Source organism: Hippopotamus amphibius, chromosome 10, assembly GCF_030028045.1.
Source record: "Hippopotamus amphibius kiboko isolate mHipAmp2 chromosome 10, mHipAmp2.hap2, whole genome shotgun sequence".
Classification (NCBI taxonomy): domain Eukaryota; kingdom Metazoa; phylum Chordata; class Mammalia; order Artiodactyla; family Hippopotamidae; genus Hippopotamus; species Hippopotamus amphibius.
In genome coordinates this window covers 62904893-62913002 of record NC_080195.1, presented here as the reverse complement: position 1 = coordinate 62913002, position 8110 = coordinate 62904893, and positions in this window count along the sequence as shown.

The window sequence follows — 8110 nt, the reverse complement described above, 5'->3', positions numbered from 1 at the left end:
GCAAGATATTTTCACCTAATGTCAAGTTAAACTCTAATAACAGTTTTAATCTTAAAATCTTCCCTAATGGTTTCCATAAGCATTTTGTTTCACTCTTGAAATCTACTAGAGATTCCTAAGTATAATATTCAGAATTTGGAATAACAGTGATTGGGGGCACACTGGGGTTGAGTGGGGACAGATGGCAGAGAAAGAGCTCGGCCGTTCTTGGACAGGCTCATTCTTTGTCCATAGGGTCAGACGCTTCCCAGGTTGAAACTATCTGATCAGTATGCGATTTTTCCATAAACAGTGTCCGGCAATTATGATCCAAGGCAGTGTGTGCTTCAACAAAGAACTGTGAGAGTGAAAGCGTTTTCTTTCTTTCCTTTGCTGAATCGCTTCTGAGACTCACAATCCTGAGCCTTGGGGGATGTGTGATGATGTCAGCAGCCATTTTCAAATGCCCAGCAGTTGATACGTGACAGACATCTCCTGGATGCGATGAAAATGAACAAATGCATCTGTTTTGCAAACTGCCGAACAGAACTTGTAATTATAGCATGTATCTGAAATTTGCATTTAAAATATTTTTACTGAGACTCTACAGGGAAAGGGAAAATTGGATTTTAAATGCACTTGTGTGTGTGTGTCTGCGCGTGTGTGTGTGCAAACTCTGGAAAGTACAGGGGAGGGCAAAAGGAGAAGTGATGGCAGAAAGTGCCTCTTTTGTAACAAGAAGCAACAGAAACGGAGATGATTTGATCCAGGAAGCCTTACTGTACTTCTGCGAAGTCATTTGTATATTGCTAAGTGATTTGCATATTGCTGGGGCCACCAGGTCCCTGCACTGCGCTCCCCTAGGCCGTTCTTCTCCTGCCTCTTTCCCACTAGGAGGATGGTAATAATCAAGCTAGCAGGGAAACACGAGAGAGAACAAAAGATGCAGAGGCAGGAGCTCAAAGTCACCTCTCACTTTCAACTCCGTAAAGATCTGGGGACAGATCTGCCCTGTCAGCTTCTCAGGAGACGAGGCAGACATTATTTTCTCGCCTCTAGAAAGGAAACCCATTCAAGGGATTATGAATGTTGCTCTGTGTCTCGGTCTGAAGTTTAAATCTTTTCAAGCACACAGTTATTAAGATGCCAAGTTGCCTCACTTAATTATAACCTTTATTATGGTACTGAATACTTTAAATGCACTATTTATCATACCTGAAGAGAAGAGCAGTTCTGCCTTAATGGACCCCTCTCAGTGGGCTGCTATGACTATCTCTTCTGCTGGCTTAATTCCTAGCAATTGCCTAGTGAGCACTCATTAAAGGGAGCCCTTCCCATGAGTGCAGGGCTGGGGTCGCTGGGATGGGACTGGGATGGGATGGGCCTTTCAAAGAGCAGTAGCGTTTCCCTCCCTTGCTGCAATTGGAGCCCATGAAGTCAAGAAAGGGAGGCCTTGAGTCTAAGCTGGTATCTCCACCGTAGAAAAGCTGTGTTTGTAAGGGTCCACCAGACAGAGCAGAACAAATCAGTTCCTTCCTTAAGAGTTTCTTCTAATAAAGCCAACTGCACGTCATCACTCTCCCCTGAAGACCCCTTCTGGCATCGAAACAATGAGGCTGGTCTGTTGAAGAAAGTCCAGCCCCAGAGGAGGTCAGTGCTTTGGGAGTTCCTACCATGTGCTGGGTGCTGTCTTGCCTCATTTCACTGAATTTAATTCAGTCATCGATGGAGTCCCTCATTTGTAAAACCAACTTCAAAGTATGTATTTTGGGCCTACTCTTTGGATGAAGTACCTGAGGTTCAGAGAGGTTGTGTCCGTGTGCCAAGCAAACAATAGCTGGGAGGTGGTAGCTCTGTCCGATTTCAAGGAGACTTTTAGAAAAATGGCATACTGATGGTACTGATGAGAGGGACAGGAAGGCGAAATCCAGAACTATCTTTCGGTCCTTCCTGGGTGCTGGAAGGAGGTCCCAAGGGACCTCCATTCTCGTGCCCTTTTACACGTCCCATTCAGGGGACACTTTCAGCACGAGATAGAGCACGAGATAGAGCTGTCACAGCCACCTCAGCCTTTTACGAATGCACTGTCTCCTCTAATCCAGTTCCACGTGGCACCCGGTGGCTAGTGGGATGTATCTTTGCAAAGCTGGAAGGATCAGTCTGGCTGGCGCCTCTTTTCAAACTTCCCTTTCCTGTTCTGGACCAGACCCAGGGTACCGTTCCCTCCCATGACCTTCTCTTCTGAAACCAGGTGACACGCGGTGCAGAATGGGGGTGGAGGCTGTGGTCAGAGATGAGGAGCTGGCCCTGGAGATTGAGATGTTTCCAGACAAGCTGCCAAGTCAGAGTTCTGGGTTCCCACGGGGCCTCGATAAACCCAACACAAAGGTCAGTGGCGTTAGATCTGGCCTCCCTAGAACGCCTCTAGGTTTGTATTTATGACCTCTGGTCTCTCTCCTTGCATCTTTTTGTCCCCTTGTGGTATCTATTAATAACAGCAACAATAATAATAGTTTTTAAAAATATCATTTATTAAATGCTTATTAGGAACCAAGCACTATGTTTGGTGCATTATATATATTATCTTGCTTAATCCCAACGACAGCCTAATGAATTAAGCGTGATCACCTCATTACTAAGAGAGAGTCTGTGGTTGTCAGCCCTAACTACATATGATAAGCACTCAGGAGTTTTTCTTTTTTAAATGTGGTCCCATGGAGATTGTTTCAGTTGCCTGAAATTGGAGCCTGGCCACTAATGGCTCTTAACGGCAGCTGTGCATGGAAATCACTTGAAGAGCTTTAAATGTATACCGAGTCTTGGTCCCACCCCTACAGATTCTGACTTGGTTGGTCTGGCATGATGCTGAGGGAACTGGGGTTTGTAAAAGTTTCCCCAGGTGAGTTTAGTGCACAGTCATGGTTGAGCTCCATGGCTCTGGACAGAATACTTTGCCCAAGATCCACGCAAGCCGGGGAGTGAGGCTGGGATTTGAAATGGCTGAGCCCAGTTTGCTCCTCTGTTACAGCTCTTTTCACGGACCATTCTCTGATCATTCCGACATCCAGCTGGAACCATTCCTTATTGATATCGCCAGCTGGATGAGTTCTGGGAGCAGGTGAAGCCTCCTTTTACCTATTTGTAGAAGGAAAATCAGCGTATTCCACAGGAAGCATTTTAGGACCCAGAGCAGAGACTAAATGTGCCCCAAGCCCATGGGAATATGTGTTCCTGAGCCTCTACTCCCTCAACTCATGCCACATCATAGCTGTTCTCACTCTGCAGCTTAACCCTCTCTCAAGGGGTAAAAAAACCTTTTCATTCCAATTTTTTTAAAAAGTGGAAACCTTTTAATCTCAGTGCTTTAGCCGTGTGAAGGCCCCTGCTTTTGGTGTGGATCTCCCCTATCCCTGCAATCCTGACATTTTGCCCTTCGTAGTGGCCACCGCGGCCACACCTGGGGCTGTCCCGGCTGAGGGTGGGCTACCAAGCCTCCTCCAGGGTCTGCGTGGGAGGGGCAGGCTCTCGGCAACCTTCGCAGGGCAGGCTGGCCTCCGGCTGCTTGAGACATCACTGCTTCGCTGGAGACTCACACAGTCTGTGCTTCACTAGTGTAATTCTTAACCCGAGCCAGTCACTTTGGTCCCACTGGTTCCCACCACGTGTTTCTGGGGGTGCCCAGGGGTGTGCCGCATTCACGTACAATGACCCCGGTCTACTTATTTTTGTTCTACTGGGTGGCCTTGGGCCAGCTCCGTGGGGTGGTGGGGAAGAGGAGGCGCGGGACAGGGAGACCCTGGGACCTAGGGCCCCAGCTGGGTACAGCTCGGTCCGGGGGCCTTACCGAGATGTCCGTGAAAGCTGCTCTGCCTCAGGCACTTCCCATCTCTGTCTGCCTCTCCCTCTCGCTCTCACCCTCGCTCTCTCTGGGACCCAGACAGAAGTCACTGGAGCCCTGGGCTGGGGAAGAATCTGGGCGTCAGTGGTACAGGCTGATTCTGGAACTCCCCCCCACCCCCTCCCGTTACGGAGGACTGTTTGTCGTTGGTCTGATGACGCTTGCTTTCTTTTCCCTTGGGGGAAGTTCTCTGCCAGGGAACACCTCCGTTCCTCAAATAATCGGACTCCTGGCCGCCTCCCCCTGCTCAGTGCCTCCCTGCATCACATGCCTGGGCTTGGATGGCCTGCAGCTTGGGCGTGCCCAGCCCCGTCCCCAGACACACCCCAGGAATTGCCTGTGGCTGAGAAAGCCTGACAGCCCATCTGTTCACTGAGGCGGCATCTTCATCCCTCCAGGATGAAAGTTTACCGAAAGAAGAAATGAGATGGAGAAGACTTAGTAATGCCAGCTTCGTTCTTCCATGGCCAAAACCTTGGCGTTACCTTTGTCTCTCCTCCTGTCCCTTATTCCACCAGCCCACAAATCCTGAGGGTTCTACCTTCAAAACACATGCAGAATCTGACCATTTCTTGCCATCTCTGCTGCTCCCACCCTGCTCCAAGACACCATTGTCTCTTTCAAAGCTCCTGACACCGCCCTTCTCCCACCTTGGCTGCGCTGTGGTCTAATCACAGCAAAGTGATACTGCCGTGGTTAAGTCAGGTTGTCATTCCTTTGCTTACAACTTTCCCGCCAACGACGTTCTGCTGTTACCGAGCAAAGGTCTCTCTGCCCGATGTAACGTGTGTAGAAGCCAAAGCTCTGGCGCTGGCTGAGACAGGAGGCAGGAGTCACTTCTGTCTCCCTGATCTGGGGTTCGGTCACACCTTTATGAGTTAGGGGAGGAGGGCTGGGATGCCGAGGCATTGGTGGGGCAGGTGTTGACTGGAGGGCTTTGGAACCTGGCCATTTGTGGTGAGGATGGTAAAGGGCATCAGATCTTCCTGGACAGCAGATCTTTTTTTTTTTTTTAAGATTTTTTTGATCTGGAGCATTTTTAAAGTTTTTATTGAATTTGTTACAATATTGCTTCTGTTTTATGTTTTGGTTTTTTGGCCCCGAGGCGTGTGGGATCTTAGCTCCCCGACCAGGGATAGAATCCTTAACCACTGGACCACCAGGGAAGTCCCAACCCTTTGCTTTTGAAAGGGTTCCCATGTTCAGGTTCCAGTCATGTCCCAGTCCTTTGGTTCCGTGGAGGTGGAGAAACTTTGGTTCTGTGTGTGGAGGTCAAAATTTTCTCCTCTGCACATTTCACCTGCGTGACTTGTGGTTTTGATCAGTTGTCTGCGAAAAACAACTCAGTGTCCTGTTAGGGAAAGGATAAGGTCAGTTTTGGGCTGGTTCTGTGGTTACACAACCTTACCTAGAGTAAAGTCTTTACAACGGCTACAAGGCCCTGTGAGATCCCGTGACCTGGGATTTCTCTGAACAACTCGTCTGCTCCTCTCCTGTGACTCATTCCACTCCAGCCACAGGGCCTTTGTGCTTGTTCCAAATTCCTTTTCCTGGAACATTCTTCTCCCAAATACACGCCTGGCTCACTGCCTTTGGGCTTTACTCAGATAGTTAATTGTTCAATTGCTTTGCATTGCATTGAATTCTAAATCCATGTGTTTGACTTTAAGCCTTTGTTTCTCATTAGTCAGTTAAACTTATATGTAAAAGGAGGAAATTGGCCCAAATCTGCACAGTCAACTCTCCCCCCCCCAGCTCCCCCCCACTTTTTTTTTTAAAGAAAAAGAAGCTATCTGTTCATTGAGATATGACACGATAATACACACACACACACACACACACACACACACACACAGATGCTATCTTGTATTTGGCCACATGTGGGCTATATATTACAGCATATGGAAGAAATCTGTCCACTCACTAATAAGCCCATCTCAAGGGAATATCTAGATGAACCCTGGGCAAGTTCTGACAACCATTTATGACCACTGAGAACCAAGTGAAGTGTGAATTTACTTTGAAAATGGCTGTTAGTAATGAAAATGTCAAGCGAACTCTGACTTTCTGTAACCAGAGCAGATGGATTCACCTTTTCATGAAGCTTCAGCATGTAAACACAGGTTCTGATCTTTCACCAGGATAAAAACTTATTCAAGGCTATGGCTGGAAGCCCCTGGTAGCAGTAGCTCAAAGAGGAATTTAATGGTTTTTAAATTATGGCTTTGGATGCTTCTAAATTATTCTCAGAACCTGGGTAGGGCTAGCCTGACCGCTTGAATATACTCATTTTCAAGTGGGCACGTTTTGCAGGTTGGCTGTAATATGGAGATAAAAAAAATTCATATGTATATGTAAAGTATGCATTTCTGTGCCATCTCAGTTCGTGACTGTCTCTATAACACATGGTACATCTACGATTAAGCAAAAAGGAATTTAGAAAATAAGGACGCAGTGACAGCTTGAATTACTGACTCCAAGTTAAGTCAGTTTAAAACTCAAAACAAAGTGTCTTGGACCAAACACATTCTTTTCTTAGTAGTTGAGGGTTTGTTTCTTTAACTACTTATAACTCCTCAAAATCTGTACTCTGACAAGTCTTCAGAATTTGTGTGGGAAAACATTCAGAAGCCTTTCTGAAACCTTGAAAATGTTACTAAAAGTAATTAAAGTATGTGGGCCGAGCAACTAACTGGATGCAGGATGTCCTGCTTGAGCAGCGGAGGAGCTAAGGGTGCTGGGCGTGGAGACCATGGGGGCATAGGCTACCGTGGAAACAGAAAATTGACCCTCTCTGGGGGCGCAGCCCCTTCCTCACTTGCACACCTCATATCACCCTGTTTGGCCCCGGAGGATGGCTGGTTAGCCAGAGACGGGTAAGATTCCTCAGGGGAGGAACAACCTAAGACAGGCACAGTCGCAGAGGGGCCAACAGGGGTGGGGCACAGAACCCTAATCCTTCTGAGAGAGGTCTCCTGCCCCCAGGGCTGCTTTGCTCTCCAGGCCCAGCTCAAATCCGGGACCCAGGAGGCAAACAAAGATCACTGCCCCCAATCATGTGAGGCCTTTGCTTGTTTACTTCAAAGATAACCTTGATTGTGGGGAGAAACTGGGAGTGTGAGAACCTTAGGCTATCTTGCTTCTGGAATGCCGAGAGCTCAGTAAAAGCAACGTGGGATGAATCAGCGAGGCTCTTGATCCTAGAGGTCTTGAGTCCCTCGGTCCCAACTCTCTCTTAAATCTGTGTCTGTGTTTCTTTAAGCTTGCGGCACCGTCATTCAGCCCGAGTCGCAGAGCTGGTCTTGGCAAATTTGGTGCCAAAATTTGAATTTCTGATGGTTTACTTTTATGTACCAGGTGAAACAAAAAAACAACCATTCTATATGAGTATAGCCTAAAGCAATGAATAAACACTTGATTTAACTTTTCTTCACATAGTGGGACCCTATAGTTACTCAGGTATTTAATCAGCCTTACAAAGCTGCACAGTAAAAAAGAGAATACTTAAAAGCCTTCTGCATTTGTTTTATACCCTTCCTGCTATACACCCGATGTCCTTTGACATAGCTGCCAACAGAGATTTCTTTGAGAAAGAACGCATCCTGTCCTCCTTAGGATAAACTATGTTGAATGAGAGGACCAACTGCTCGCCTCTGGCTGAGCTGAAGAGAGAGGATGTTTACACTGCACTTATTTTTCTAACCTCATCTAACTCTATCGCACCTCTTTTTTTTGTTGCTGTTGTTGTTCTATATTTTTGGCTTTTCCCTACCTCTTCCAAAGATGGGTGAAAATGGGGGAGGCTTGATGTAAGCTGGGAAGTCAAAAGGACTGAAAATCTGAAACTTGAAAGAAAAGGAGGTCCGGCATGTAAATATTACCTTTCAGGTTATTTCTAAATCATCTCTACGTCCTTCTGCTTAGTTTTCTTTCCAATTCAATTAGCATCCTCATTTCTGCCACCTACCATGTCCCAGGCCTATGTGAATCAATGTAGATGTTTAACAAAATGAGACAGGACCCACCCCCACCCCCCACGGGGACTCATCATGATATGGGAGTGTTCAGGTAAGCAATCATTACGGCAGAGTAAGTCACTGAAGACACAAAATTAACACTCAATTGCATTCTCATAGATTTAAAAATATTCTGTAGTCAGAGGTAAAATGACAATTTCAACCCACTACTAAGAATTAAAAATTCTCAGCGATTCCACATTTTTTCCTATGTATA